The sequence below is a fragment of the Gopherus flavomarginatus genome, chromosome 3, assembly GCF_025201925.1.
Source record: "Gopherus flavomarginatus isolate rGopFla2 chromosome 3, rGopFla2.mat.asm, whole genome shotgun sequence".
Lineage (NCBI taxonomy): Eukaryota > Metazoa > Chordata > Testudines > Testudinidae > Gopherus > Gopherus flavomarginatus.
Window position 1 is genome coordinate 16253341 of NC_066619.1, and position 16116 is coordinate 16269456.

Genomic DNA, 16116 nt, shown 5'->3' on the forward strand with positions numbered 1-16116 from the left:
ACTCTCAATATTTTCTGTGCATTCAATGTTTCTTTACTAATAGACTGCATGACCTACTATGCAGTGGAAAGGGACTAATAAAGATTTCTTTTTAAATGCTCAGACTTTCATTAAGGGGTTTTCATACAATAGCCATGAAATTCCACTTGCAAAGTGTTTTAAACAGTCCTGAAAAGATAAGGAATGTGGGCTTGGTCCTCTCTACTCCAAAAGTGTGTTTGGTATCAAGTGCTGTCTAATAGGTACTGTGAGGATGTTGACTAACATCTGGTCATACAGCTAAAATGTGACTTATGATTTCTTGAGTAACAGACATCCTGCACATAAGGCTGTGACCCTGTACCCCTTAATTAAGGATTGTCATATGATTATGAGATGTTGTACAAATGCATGCTTTTGCTTTTTAAAGGTTTTTCATCCCTGTTATCATGATACATAAATGTGTGTTACATGGGTTTATATATTTCAGATAACTGATTTTTCAAAAACACATTGACTAGGAAAGGAACTAGGAAACATCAGTATGGCAGATAAGGTGGATAAGAAGAGGGTTTTCGTTGATTTCTCAATATATTGAACAGTGTCTGCAAACACTGCTACTTGTGCCTTTTTCAAAATTCTCATTCTTGTGCTGTATCCTGAGTTACAATGATTTCACTTTGATAAAATGTTACAGGTGATCTCATTATTTCAAATGAAATGTGATTTCCATGGATCAAATGCTGCCAGACTTTGTAAACCAGAAATACTTTGAACTTACGCACATAGCTCAAATTTATTTATGTAGACCTTGTGATTGGCCTATGACTGACGCTGCATTGTGGAGTTCGTTGAGTTCAGCTTTCCTTATGTATGTGTCTGCAATTTTCATGTTATATCTACAAAATAAACTGATTATTATATGCATAGATTTTTTATGTTTGTAATGTTGTGAATGTTAACAGTGTGTAATGTTCTCTTCCGTAATCAATACTCAGTGAAATCTTTTGAGGAAAAATTGCACAGGTACTGGCATATAAAAGGAGTAGCACATATCCAGAAGGAATGAATAAAGCAGGAAGACTTAACCTGTGTCGATTTGCTGCCAACTTTTCTTTGGAAGGTAAGCAATTCTTTTCCTCATGTAATAAATACAAAGAACACAATAGAATCTTCAGCATACACATGATGGTCCTGATCTCCCAACACTGGGATTACTTGAAGTGTTAAATTTACCTTCACTGGGACCAGGATTAATTTTCTTCACATTTCTGAGAAAATTTCCTTTGCCTACGGCAACAGGACTTCCTTGGTCCCGCTTCTGTCTCAGTATACAAACCATGCATCGATCCTTGTTCTGGTTCAACACCCTGCGCAGTTTATTTATAATTGAGTCCCACCTACAGCTGCCAGCTATCCAGTTTTCTACCGCAACAGCCGGTCAAAAACTGACCCTGGCAGCTCTGATCAGCAACACTGACCGGGCCAGTAAGAGTCCAGTTAGTAGCACAGCATGGCCAAGGCAGGCTCCCTGCCTTCTGTGGCTCCGCATGCCTCCCAGAAGCAGTGACACGTCCCTCCCTTCTAGCTCCTACGTAGCAGGTGGCTCTGTGCACCGCTCTGCCCCTTCCGCAGTCACCGGCTCTGAAGCTCCCAAGCAACCGTGGGGAGGGACAGAGGAGTGGCACCTGTGGATGGGGCAGCGTGTAGAGCCATCTGGCTGCACCTCCTTATAGGAGCTGGAGGGGGGACATGCTGCTGCTTCTGGAAGCCGCCTGAGGTACGCACCGCCCCGAACCTGCACTCCTCACTCCCTCCTGCACCCCAACCCCTTACCCCAGCCCTGATCCTCCTCCCGCCCTCCAAACCCCTCAGCCCCAGCCTGGAGCACCCTCCTGCATTCTAAACCCCTCATCTCCAGCTCCACCCCAGAGCCTGCACCCCCACACACATCCCACCCCCTTCCCCAGCCCAGAGCCCCCCCATCTTGAACCCCTCATTTCTGGCCTCACCCCAGAACTCACACCCCTAGCCCAGAGCCTGTACCCCCTCCTGCACCCCACTGAAAATTCGAGCCCAGTGAGGGTGGGCAAGAGCAAGCAACAGAGGGAGGGGCGATGTAGTGAGCAGGGGCAAGGCCTTGAAGAAGGGGCCCAGCAGGGGTGGAGCCTCAGAGGAGGGACAGGGCAAGGGTGTTTGGTTCTGTGAGAGTAGAAAGTTGGTAACCCTAGTCCTACCACCTTCACAGCATACTTAGCACCTTTACAGGCAAAGGGAGAGCAATCTCTCTCTCGTTCTCACTGCCTGCTTTCCTCCCTTTTCACTTCCTTCCTGTGCCTATTTGTGGGCTCTGGCTAATGGCTTAATTAGCCTTTCTGCCCTGCCCCACCCACAAATTAGGCACAGGTCTGCCTCATATGCCTGATTGGAGGTGCTGGGAACAGAGTGCCAACTCAGGGTTTCTTACCTAGCACTCTGTCGCACCTACATATGTAGGCACTGTAACAAGGTATTTCTCAGTTATATGACAAAAGAGTATGAAATATAAGTATTACCAAAAAGCCTAAATTTTATATTTCTTAAGTATGTTATCCAGTGTATCCTACAAACAGTCCATAAATGTTCACAGAGCAATGACTTCTTGTTTAAAATTTTTATTTAACATCTACTCATTGTCATATATTGAAATGCCACCCACCCACTCCTTACCAAAGGCAGAATGACCCATTCAGTATTCAGATATCTTGTATATGCCTATGCCTTATAATGAATCTATGACTTTGAAAATATCTGATCATTGCTTAAGCACCGCAGGTGATATCATCACATCTCCATCTTCTCTGATTATCAGAGGGGCCACTTTTTCATTCTGCCAAAAGAAGAAAGATTGTCATTGTGGACACAAGTCCTACAACTCTTTGAACAGTATCATGAGAGTCCACGGGGTGAACATCAAGAAATAGTCCAAACAACAATGGCCATGAGCACAAGATACTATTGGCCTGAGATGACAAAAGACATCGCCGACCGGCTCTGTACCAAAATAAAACTAAATCCTGAAATATTTACTTTGTATTTTAAATACAAATTTTACATTTACATTGCAAAAAAACAGTAATTATACATTTGCTGCAAAATGTACAATCCCCTCCCTTGCAATAATATTTTCATACAAAAATTTTAATGTGATCCAATTATTTCATCTAAACTAGGTTTCATGATGTCTGTGTTGCCAGAAAGTGGGAAAGGAATTAAATCTGGATACCACCTTGAAAAGCGTAAGGGTGAGTTTTCGACTCAGACATCTACTAAATTTCTTCAGAATTTCCTTTTACCTTCCTTCCTGTGTCAAAGTATTAGGAACGTTCTTAGTGTGGACTCCATATACATGATATCTAGTCTCATTCTCTTCCCTTAAAAACTGTTAAGAAATCTTATAAATAGAGAGTCAAACATAATTGCTTATCATTATCCATTTTTACCACTGCTACAAAATGAGGCCTTTAATTCCCACCAAATGCAATGCATGAGAGTGGCACAACAGAGTGCAAAGATGAGCTCTATTGCTCCTTGTACTGCCATATTTCTGCAGGTTTATTGTTGTATTATTTTTCTTAGAAGTATTCCTGTATTACTTTTTTGTTGACTTCCTTCTGTTTATTTCTTTTTGTTCTGTTTTTACAAATGGAAATTAGATTCTGATAGTGTAGTTGTGGAACCCACACCATAGTGATCAGTATGCTTGCTACTTATGGGCTTATTGAGAATATGAAATAAGAGAAATCCAAAATATGACTCCAACCGGTTCCCTTACATACAGGTCATTCGGCCCTTTGAATTGGTGGGAATGGATTTAATAGGGCCATTACTGGCAACAAAGAAGGGACACTGATGTATATACGGACAGCCACAGACTATCTTACAAGATGGGTTGAAGCATTTCCCTTTCGAAATAAGTCAGCATCTGAGATGTCAAAGAAAATGTAAAAAATTATTCAGCGATTTGGATGGCCACAGCATATATTGACAGATCGTGGGTCAGAATTCATTAATGAGGTAAATACTTATTTCTAAGGTTGTTTTTTTACTATGTCTTCAATCACGCTTTCAGATCACAGACAGCTGACAGTGAACATGGGCTTCATTGCCCTTGTGAGTTTTCTTTATGGGCATTTTTACTGACAAGTTTCTATTAACTCCCATTCATCTTTGGCAAGGATTACTGCTGGTCACCTCATCGGAGCGGCTATAACATTTTATTCTTTGGTCTCTTTTTAGCCACCAAACCCGTCCAAAGGAAAGTTTATGACATAACTTTTTTCTTTCAGTATAACCTAGAAATTTGCAAAAAATTGGGAATAAAATGTCGCTACATCAGCCCATACCACCCACAAACCACTGGATTGGCTGAAAACACAAACAAATCCATCGAAAGGTAACTTTAGGGCTGGGAAAATTACAGTATTAATAGCAAGGAGAATGCATCATGACAGAAGCTACAGTTTGCTTCAAAATTTTAGTATATTGCACATCCACTGGTCTTATATTTCAAGAAAAAAAATCATATCAATGCACTAGGATGGCCTCTTTATGCCTTTTGGATTGCATATAATTTCTCTCAGGCCATGTCTACATCTAAAGTTTTGCAGCGCTGGTTGTTACAGCTGTATTAGTACAGCTGTATAGGGCCAGCGCTGCAGAGTGGCCACACTTACAGCAACCAGCGCTGCAAGTGGTGTTAGATGTGGCCACACTGCAGCGCTGTTGGGCGGCTTCAAGGGGGGTTCCGGGAACGCGAGAGCAAACCGGGAAAGGAGACCCGCTTCGCCGCGGTTTGCTCTCGCGTTCCCGGAGCCACCCAGCAAACCGCAGGGAAGGAGACCTGCTTGCTCTGGGCTCCGGGAACGAGAGAGCAAACCGGGAAAGGAGACCCGCTTCGCCGCGGTTTGCTCTCGCGTTCCCGGAGCCACCCAGCAAACCGCAGGGAAGGAGACCTGCTTGCTCTGGGCTCCGGGAACGAGAGAGCAAACCGGGAAAGGAGACCCGCTTCGCCGCGGTTTGCTCTCTCGTTCCCGGAGCCACCCAGCAAACCGCAGGGAAGGAGACCTGCTTGCTCTGGGCTCCGGGAACGAGAGAGCAAACCGGGAAAGGAGACCCGCTTCGCCGCGGTTTGCTCTCGCGTTCCCGGAGCCACCCAGCAAACCGCAGGGAAGGAGACCTGCTTGCTCGGGGCTCCGGGAACAAGAGAGCAAACCGGGAAAGGAGACCCGCTTCGCCGCGGTTTGCTCTCGCGTTCCCGGAGCCACCCAGCAAACCGCAGGGAAGGAGACCTGCTTGCTCGGGGCTCCGGGAACGAGAGAGCAAACCGGGAAAGGAGACCCGCTTCGCCGCGGTTTGCTCTCGCGTTCCCGGAGCCACCCAGCAAACCGCAGGGAAGGAGACCTGCTTGCTCTGGGCTCCGGGAACGAGAGAGCAAACCGGGAAAGGAGACCCGCTTCGCCGCGGTTTGCTCTCTCGTTCCCGGAGCCACCCAGCAAACCGCAGGGAAGGAGACCTGCTTGCTCGGGGCTCCGGGAACGAGAGAGCAAACCGGGAAAGGAGACCCGCTTCGCCGCGGTTTGCTCTCTCGTTCCCGGAGCCACCCAGCAAACCGCAGGGAAGGAGACCTGCTTGCTCTGGGCTCCGGGAACGAGAGAGCAAACCGGGAAAGGAGACCAGCTTGATTACCAGAGGCTTCCTCCTTCCACGGAGGTCAAGAAAAGCGCTGGTAAGTGTCTACATTGGATTACCAGTGCTGGATCACCAGCGCTGGATCCTCTACACCCGAGACAAAACGGGAGTACGGCCAGCGCTGCAAACAGGGAGTTGCAGCGCTGGTGGTGCCCTGCAGATGTGTACACCTTCAAAGTTGCAGCGCTGTAACTCCCTCACCAGCGCTGCAACTTTCTGATGTAGACAAGCCCTCAGTAAAGACAGTCCTTTCCCCTCCACAACAAATAATCCATCACTATTTGTTACAGAGCATTGCGGAAGCTGGTTGATGACACTGGGAGTAACTGGAAAGAATTGCTTGGTGACATTTTATTTTCTTTGCAATCAAAAGCAAACATAACCTCCAAAATGTCACTTTTGACTACTGTATGGCTTTGAAGCAACATTCCCAGACCAAGTCTCACACAGTTACACAATAAGTGTCTTTAAGGACCATCAGCTCTCAGGTGCATATGTTATTCTGTGAGTGTTCATTTTACAAACAAAACTTCTCCATTTGTTTACAAAGCCAACAGATTTTGAGGAACTCGGTGAGGAGTACTACAAAGATAACAGCATAAATATGAAATCTAGATGTGATGCTGACATTGAACTGGCTACTAGTAATATTTCTAAAGCACGAGAAAAGCAACAAATACAGTATACCAAAACTAAGACTTGTAAACATGGGAAAATAACATTCGAAGTTGGGGACAGCATCATGTTACTGAATGCGAGAAGGAAAACAAGAAAGGGTGGGCCACTACAACCTACCTACTGTGGACCATACAAAGTTACCACTGTAGAGGGTAAAAGAGTTAAATTAGAAACCATCTCATTAGAAACTTAGAATCTATGTACAGTATCTCCCACTTAAAACTATTTAAAGAGCCTCCAACATTAGCTGCTGAAAACAGATCACAAGAAAACATGGACATGGAAACTGCTGTGGATGACACTGTGAAAACAGTCGCCTCAGAAGAGGTAGGAGAAATGGGAGGCAATGCATATCACAAGCCTCACTATCATAACCTTAGTCCCAGATTTGGACCTTAGCGTCCAAAATATGGGGGTTAGCATGAAAACCTCCAAGCTTAGCTACCAGCTTGGACCTGGTACTTGCTGCCACCACCCAAAAAATTAGAGTGTTTTGGGGCACTCTGGTCCCCCTGAAAAGCCTTCCCTGGGGACCCCAAGACCCAAATCCCTTGAGTCTCACAACAAAGGGAAATAATCCTTTTTCCCTTCCCCCCTCCAGGTGCTCCTGGAGAGATACACAGACACAAGCTCGGTGAATCCAAACAGAGTGACTCCCCCTCTCCGTTCCCAGTCCTGGAAACCAAAAAGCACTTTCCTCTTCACCCAGAGGAAATGCAAAATCAGGCTAGCAAATTCAACACACACAGATCTCCCCCTGATTTCTTCCTCCCACCAATTCCCTGGTGAGTACAGACTCAATTTCCCTGAAGTAAAGAAAAACTCCAACAGGTCTTAAAAGAAAGCTTTATATAAAAAAGAAAGAAAAAATACATACAAATGGTCTCTCTGTATTAAGGTGACGAAATACAGGGTCAATTGCTTAAAAGAATATTGAATAAACAGCCTTATTCAAAAAGAATACAAATCAAAGCACTCCAGCACTTATATTCATGCAAATACCAAAGAAAAGAAACCATATAACTTACTATCTGATCTCTTTGTCCTTACACTTAGAAACAGAAGATTAGAAAACAGAAACTACTTCTCCAAAGCTCAGAGAAAGCAGGCAGACAGAAAAACAAAGACCTCAGACACAAAATTCCCTCCACCCAAAGTTGAAAAAATCCAGTTTCCTGATTGGTCCTCTGGTCAGGTGCTTCAGGTGAAAGAGACATTAACCCTTAGCTATCTGTTTATGACACTCACAACAGCACATGATAAAGGTGGAGATCACAGACACGGAAGAAGAGGAGTGTGTAGTGGCAGAAGTTTCAAGCAGTCATTCAAGTGATGTTGATGACATGCCTATGAAGGAGGAGGAGGAAGACAAAGAATGGTTTCTCAAAGGTATTGCTTACCACACGTGTTTTTAAAGAATATGTTAACACACTTCCATTTATGAAGCATGTCAATAGTTTCCATGTAATATAATGGCTGCAATCAGGATGGGCAAACAGAGGAAAAAGTAATTGTGTTACCATGCATGTAATATGCGTTATTTATTTTCCCCTAGTAAAATCTGTACTGACCCACAAGATTATAGACAGACTGGAGGCCAAAGTAAGAAAAATCAGTTTGTATGACACAGCATTTTGTGACCTGATGCTAGAAAGATGGCTGACTGATGACATAAGTTGAAATAGCTGTAAACATGGAAGGTGACTGGATTGATTACTCAGATGTTTTCAAATGTTAACTATTCTTTCAACATCTGTTGTAGGTTATTGATGCGTACTTGCATTGTGTGACTGAGAAAGCAAGCGGAAAGGTAGGCCACTTATTGTGATGCTACATGGAAATCACAATTATATCAATAATCAAACTATCAGATGAATATGTGCTAAGACATTTAACCACACAGACCCTGAAATTGTGAATACAAACCTCTAAATGCTGCATCTCACTGTACTTACTGCTGCCAAACATGTACTCAGAAGTAATTTGAGGTATATACCCGAGATACAATCCGTAACATGTATAGAGCCACATTCGTTTTGATATACAGCTCAGTAAGACCATGATATCAGCACAAGTATATGCACTGCTTAGTTAGTTTTTAAACTAAGTACAACAGACCACATGCGGTCTCAAAAACAAGATTTGTCAACTATCTTACACATGTTTTTTGTAACAATAAGGATCTTTTCCATGCCCTTTTTTTTTTTCTTTTTATGAATTCTATTGTGTTTTTTGTGTGCCACATTAACAACTTCCTTGAGTGTTAACAACTACCGAGGAGATTGCTTGTACCTGTTACTACCATTCTGTCAGGCAGAGCAAGCCAAATGAAAATGGAGAAGGTAAATGTTAACAACCTTTCGTGCTCAACATGGACAATTCCCATTTTCAGGAAGGCAATTAAGCACAGTCTTAAGAAACAGTAAAAAACTATTAGGGCAGAGCTCATTCTGTTCCTTGGTGGGTTCCTTGCTTCCGCTTAGCAGTGGGCTGGGGTATTCCTCTCTCCCTCAGAATTTCCCCATGCCCCTGGGCTTGTTGTGCACACCTTGCCTGGACAGGGTTCCTCTCAGCCTCCCTGAGGGAGGGGGAGAGGAGGGGAACAGATTGGGGGAGAGAGGGAGCAGGAGCAGGAGGGGAGGCTCTTAGTCTGTGGTAGCCTCTCTGCGTATGGTGGCAACAGACCAGACACCCAGTTCAGTCTCTCCTCTCTGGTGGGGACTCTTCCCTCAGACCTCCGGGGCTTGGAAGGGCTGTTGGCCTTGTTGGGCAGCGTTTCCCCTGCCCTTTGTCTCTGTACCAGTGATGTTTCCTTCCTGGTGCTTGTCAGCGTCTGCACGCCCAGCTTTCCACAGCGCCCTTCTCCCACAGCTCCTATCATGCACCCCTAGCTGGCTGGAGGGGAGACTCTTAACAGGTTCTGGCAAGCCCCTTGATTGGCCCCAGGTGTCCCAATTAACATGGAGTAACCCCTGCTCAGTTACCAAGGGAAAAGGGGTCTGTTTATCCTGGGGTTAATGTACCTGCCTTCCACCACTCTCCTATAGCCATCAGGCCTGACCTCATCATACTATGCTATTTTGGGGAATGTGTAATAGTAAGCATGTCCTGAAATTGGGAAATACAATGTAATCCACACTAAGTGCTTTGCTTCACAGGCAAGTATTACTGCATTTTTTATTCTTTTTTCAATGATCACAGAGTGGAATTCTGCAAAGTGATATAGCATTGCTTCCTTTCAATGCTCCAAATCACTGGGTTATTGTGGTAAGATGCTTTCCATTATTTATATTTTGGGATTGTCTGCACTTAATATATTATACATAGGATTCAAATACTGCTGTGTACCAGTGACATAATTTCCTGTTATACTGGGTTTTTAATAACTTCAACACATGGAAAGTGAAAATGGAACTGTAATGTAAGTCTTGAAATTCTGAGGACTGCAGTTTAGAAAATCAAATGCTAGTGTGAAGACTGTGTTATTCTGTTGGCAATGTAAATATAAGGAATATAGTCTGCACTATTGTATTCTAGGAACTGACAATATGATTTTCTCTTATGTGTTAGTGACACATTACAAATGATAAGATCTGCATGCAATGTTTACAAAAATCATTAGAAAATTGTTGTAATTATCATATTTCCAATAACATATGTTGATTCATGTTCACTTATAGATAACACTAATGGAAACCAAAGAGTTGGTAATAATTTTTTTTAAAAACTATTACAATGAGGATAATATCTTCCAGATAGCAACAAAGAGAAATGGAAACACCATGCACTTGTGCTGACTGTGCTTAATAATGGACAATGAGTGAATCTGGGAGATTTGAGCACAGCTAACTACTTCTTTGAAAGTGGGCACAAAACACTAGCATTTAGCATGGGTCATGAGGTTAGTAGCAATACTGGCCACAGCAAAGCAAGTGATATAGGTAGCATAAGACTAAGGGTATGGCTACCTTTGGAATTTCAGAGCGCTGCCGCGGCAGCGCTTTGAAGTGTGAGTGTAGTCAGAGCGGCAGCGCTGGGAGAGAACTCTCCCAGCACTGCATGTAAACCACATCCCTTACGGGTGTAGCGTGCAGCGCTGGGCTCCCAGCGCTGCTGCCCTGATTACACTGACGCTTTACAGCGCTGTATCTTGCAGCGCTCAGGGGGGTGTTTTTTCACACCCCAGTTGCAGCGCTGTAAAGTGTGAGTGTAGCCAAGGCCTCAGATACAATTATAGGAAACCAAGTGCATACATGTGATCATTCAATCATTACAAGTAGAGAAAGAAAAGGTTACAAAACATGTACAGAAATTGCAAGAAAAATCAAATCCCTCTTATACAGTCAGCTACTGTACTTGCTTCAAATTTCAGGTCTTTCCTCCACCAACTAACTGCAAAACTGTCAGGGAATTGGAAAACCAAAATAGTAGAAAACAAAAGACAAAGTGATGAGCACAACTGTGGACCACTAATCCTAAAGGTTTTCAGTGCCAAATGTTTAGTATTGATTGTTAATGATACATGATTATGATTTTTCTCTAATTAGAAGTGTTATTAGTTTGCAGAAACATATTTACAGTATAAAGACATCAGTAGTGTAGAAACCACACAAGAGGCTCTAATTACATTTAGAAGAAGAACAGCAATTCTTTTAATGAAAGAGTCAGGTAATAACTTTGTTAGATATACTTAATGGGCCCATAGCATATAGGAAGATAACTGAAAGAGTGGAACGAAGTCATATCACAAAGAGTTATCTTAATACACGTACAGATTTGGTTCTCTAATGGTGAATCTGTATGAATAATGTCTATAAGTACTGTTAAAAATGTGGCAGGAGTGAATTGTTGCTATTGATAAAGCAGTTAAATCTGTTTGGATATCTTTATAGCCACGAACAGTAAACCAAAATTTGGAGACTCATAGACGGGGGCTCCAAATAAAATGTAACTATGACCTCTCAAAAAGGAAAAGTATTTGCAAATCAGTTAATTTTTTGGCGTAACTGACACTAATGAATAAATCAAGATTTCTGTTTACAGTTTTGGTCACAATGTAACCATCATTTGACAACATTTCATTGATTTTTTCAGAGTGTGTACAGGACTACTGCTTATACTGCAACTATGTGACTTGCAAAAAAAATTAAATAAAGATGGCATGATGGTAAGAAACACAAAATGGTTAAGAATAGTTTTATGTGCGGTACAAGAACAAGGCACATGGCCGAAGATGTAGCCAGCTGCATATTGTTCCAACGTAATAACCTGCCTAAGGATCACGATTCTTGTAATAATTCCACAGTAGCAAGTATTTCCACTGCTGCTGATAGTCATATCTTGAGTGATGATTCTATGTGGAAAGAATATTATTTTGTAACTTTTACCAGTTAGTTGAAATTATCTGTACAATTGGTAGCTTTGTGATTTCATTTTCTAATCTATTATTTATCAAAGGTGCAGTGCAACTCGTGTAAGAGGTGGGCACATGTGCCCTGCCTTCCAGAGGGAATCAGTGAAGAAAAGCTGACTAATGAGAAGAAAGAGTACAGATGCAACAAGTGTGCATAGTTCAGTTATTTAACTAAAGTGTATATTGTATAATGATTTAGTTAAGAGAAGTATTTTTGTTTTCTTCAAATAACACTGCTGAAATATAAATGAGAAGTAGAATTATAACATTATTGTACATTTCAGTAAAGAGTGGTAATAACTGTATCTCTAAATATGTCCAGATGTTTGTTTTTTAAAAACTGTTGAAATGAAAACTAAAATGTTCTTGTTTATGTACCTTGTTACAATAATAAAGGTTATATATTTTGAAAAATACCTCTCTGTAGTTGTGTCCACATTTACAATGGAAATTTCATAACGGTAACAAATTGTGACAGGGCATCAATCATCCATAAAGGTTTGTTACCTCTGAACTTTCTCATGCTGTGCTCTGTCACACTCATATCAGAGGTACCCCCCTCGATCACACTTTGCTTCCCCTGGACCAGAGGAGGAGAAAGTTGAGAGGAGAAACTGGAGGCACACAAGGTGATGTGACTTGCCCAAGGTTACACACCAAGTCAGTGGAAATCCTAGCTCTCAGTTCCCTGTACTTTTTGCAGATTCCCAAGTTAAAAACTTTCTGGATTCCCCCTGTAAATTCTCCAAAGGCCTCTCTGGTATACTCCCTGCTGTATTTTCAGCAGCAGCTATTACCTGGCAGGTTCATCAACTGAAACTCTCATCTTTCCAAATGTCATCTTGTGTGTATTTCATTTTGTGCTGAGTGAGAGAAGCCAGATGAAAGTGGGGAGTGTGACTGGGCCGGGCATGTGCGGGCTGAGCCGAAAGCTCTGGGAATGATAGAGAGATCTGTGTGATACTTGTTTATATCAGATTCTGTCAGCTGCAGTATTATGCTCCTAATGTAAATAGCAGGATAGGTTTATTTTGCTAGGCTGCTTCACTGGCTCATTTGTGTGTTCATGGGAGAAGCCTGAACCTCTAAAGAGCTATTCACCTCACCGAAAACACCACATCAGTTTTTCACTAAAACTCTTTGCCTCCCCACTAGGTTTGTCTGAGTTTGACAGTAGTAGTTATCATTCAGTAGTAACAGTTATAATAATCCTCTGTCATGTTTTACAGAGATCATCAGCACTTCACCAACTGCAGGCTCAGTTATGGCTCTAAAGCTTGAGCAATGGGGTGGAGGAGGAGAAGGTGGTACATCTTCATGCAGTGGTGGTAGGAGGCACGTTTGTGCTGGTGGAAGCCAGGGGAAGCCCTGGGGCCACCAAGAGCACAGTGGAGTGAGGGTTGCCCTCACCAGTATAGAATAGATGTAGCAGCATACATTCTGCACAGTGCAAGGCTTCTCTGGGGTACTCAGTACAGCTGGCCGTGCCTTCTGCCCCTACCCATCTGCCATCAGTGTATTTAGGCAGCAGCAACATTATGGCTTCCACATGCATGGGACTGTTTGGGAGAGGGAAAGGACTTTTTGTCCCTCTTCTCATGACCACCACCACCACCAATGCCTCTGTGTGATGGCAGCCATATTTTGACCTGTAATAAATAGACAGGAATTGTTTCTGCCAGGAAAAGTTTCAGGTGAGCATAGATGGCATTCAGTAACAGAAAGTGGAAATCCAAAATACTTCTCTCTGCCCTTTCTACCCAGCCCCTGGGGAATAAAATATAGCTGCACGGAAACAAACCACTCTGGCTCATCTTTACCATACCGACTTCAAAATCTCTTTCTGAACAACCTTTTCATCTCTAATGAAACATTACCCCAGGAGCTTGCTGGAATCTAGACTCCCTTTGATCAGAAACCTTTCTCAGTCAAGGCAATAGGACAAGGGGATTGCTGCCTGCTGAGTTGATGAACTATAATGGTGAGAGATCGCACAAGCATAGAAGTATATTGAAGGCGAACCCTAACGAAATTAAGAGTTTAAATTATCCATGTGTCCCGCATCCCACTACAATGAATCCAGGCAGGCTCGTTTGGAAACTGAACACTTTATGCTTCCGTCCCACACCCCTGTCAAGTTTTAGCAAATTAGGACAAGCCAGCACATAAGACCAACCATATGTATCAGAAACTGTGCATGGTAACAACCTCCACTCCCCCTCCCTACTCCAGGTAGCAAACTCCTACAGCGAGCGGTTTCACACACCCTACAGAGGGTGAGACCCTGCTCTCTGTAGGAAGTAGCTACACCGGAGAACATTGCTACAGGGAGCAGATTCGGACTCGACACCAACTCTCCCTCCACCTGCCACCCCCATCGCCCGCCCCAACCCCTCCCTTCCCCCGCCCCTCCCAAACCGCCATCGCCCGGGCAGCAGCGACCCCCGCCCAGACACAACCCACCGCCAGCCCCGCGGCTCGAGCCCCAGCCAACCCCAGGCCTCCCCTCCAGGCACCACCCCCTCTCCCCAGAGATGCTCAGCCCCGCACCGTGGGAGGGGGGAAGGGGGCGGAGACTCACCTGGCTCCTGCGGGAGGGGGTGAGGGGCAGCGGCTGTCGCTCCCCTCCCCGCGCGGCTGACGGGCGGGCGGGCGGGCTGGCTCGCTCTCCGGACACCCCACACACCCCTTGGCTCTGCCGGGATCAGGCCTCGTCCATCTTTCCACGTCGTCACCGCAGCAGCTTCCCCTCCCCCGGCTGCGTCCGTCCGCGGCCAACGACCGGCGAGGAGGAGCATGCTGGGAAATGTAGTTCTGTGGGGGACTCTACGCGGGAGCGGGAGGCGCAAGCTGCCCATCGCCTGCAGAGCGCGACGCCGAAGGGGGAGGGGCCGGGACCTGCCCCGGGTAGTGCCCACAAGGGGGGGAAATGTACCCCCGTTATCATTCATTGGAGGGCAAGAGAGGGGCTTGAATCTGGCGTGTCTCCCTTGCAGTGGGGGGAGAGGACTGTCCTGGCCTCAGGGGCATGACCTGACCTTTTCCTACCGCGCTCTGCAGCTGTGTTTTCTTGCCCTGTTCTCAGCGTTGCTGTGGCACAGGGTGTGCTGACTTACTCCCGGTGCCTTAAAGTTTATCCGGGATGTGGTGTAATTTACCCTTAATATAAGATGCTTTTACAGTTGATTAAGGGTTGGTTATTAAGTCACAGGGTAGAGGTGTTGGTGTCACTAGGCATAAATCTAGGCCTCAGTGAACTAAAGCTCCTCCATGTTGAACTCTACTTGATCTAGAAAGCTAGCAGCTGTGAAATTAAATGTGTAACAGTAAGTTATCAGTTGCAGCACAGCTAAAACCGGTCTAAAGCAGTGGTGATAAGGCCTGTGCACCTTTAGCAGAAGGACAAGATAACTTGCAGAAGGAAAACTTACTAACAAGCTGCCGCGGCCAAGATTACTTAATGCACCTGCGCTTACGTAACTGCTACAGGGGGAGGAAGGGGGGGAGAAAGAGGAAAAAAAAGCTTATAAAAAGGGAAAAGTCGCTTGGGTAGGTGTGCATGATTTGAGGCGTTCGTCTCCTTGCACCGCTTTGAGATCTCAAATAAACTTTGCTTGCTTCTCCACCGTGGTGTGTTTATTGGCGCTGCGCACTCTGGGTAACGAACCACTGTTGCTTGCCTCAGGCATCCTCTGTGCCTGCAACAGAGGCATAAGCTGAGAGAAAAGGGAAAGGCTCAGGCCTGAATTTTAAACTTGCATTTAATGTTCAAGGTACATAAGACAGCAGAAGTCATCCAGAGAGGCCTGGTATAAAAATCTAACAAGATAGAGGCAGTATTAACCACCTGATGTGTTCAAAAATACTAAGACAAGCCCAAGAGAATGGGTTCATTAGATTTAAAGACTACACTTATTTTATTTGCATTCTGTTTTTTGAAACTGTTAGTGTTCATATTGGACTTTTTAACAGAGAAAGTTACCAAGGATTGTGGTGGATTCTCTATTGCTGGCAATTTTAAAGTCAAGATTAGGTGTTTTCTAAAAGATGGGTTCTATTTCAAACAGGAATTAATGCAGGGATATGGCCTGGATTATATAAGAGGTTAAACTAGATGATCATAGTGGTCCCTTCTGGCCTCAGAATCTACATTTTCATGTTTTTCTTTCACAACCATGAAAAGTTTACTAGAAACTTTCTATTAAACAAATGCCAATATTCTCATTTACCATGTGGTTCTAGGAGCTGGAGTTTTAAGAAAGACTATCGAATCTTCTATCTAAAGTACTTACACAGCTCTCAGCACTATAGTACCA

The 16116-nt window shown here is 44.1% G+C and overlaps 1 protein-coding gene across 2 annotated transcripts in view; it reads right to left on the minus strand.

Moving 5' to 3' along the window:
* DYM (dymeclin) overlaps positions 1 to 14563 on the minus strand; it is a 355894-nt gene extending 341331 nt beyond the window's left edge. Inside the window, exon 1 of one of the 2 annotated variants that reach the window (XM_050944679.1) lies at positions 14382 to 14563. The gene's annotated coding sequence lies outside the window, so the exon portion shown is untranslated. The remainder of the gene's footprint in view (positions 1 to 14381) is intronic. The other variant, XM_050944680.1, reaches the window with a different exon arrangement.
* Positions 14564 to 16116: the final 1553 nt, after the last annotated feature.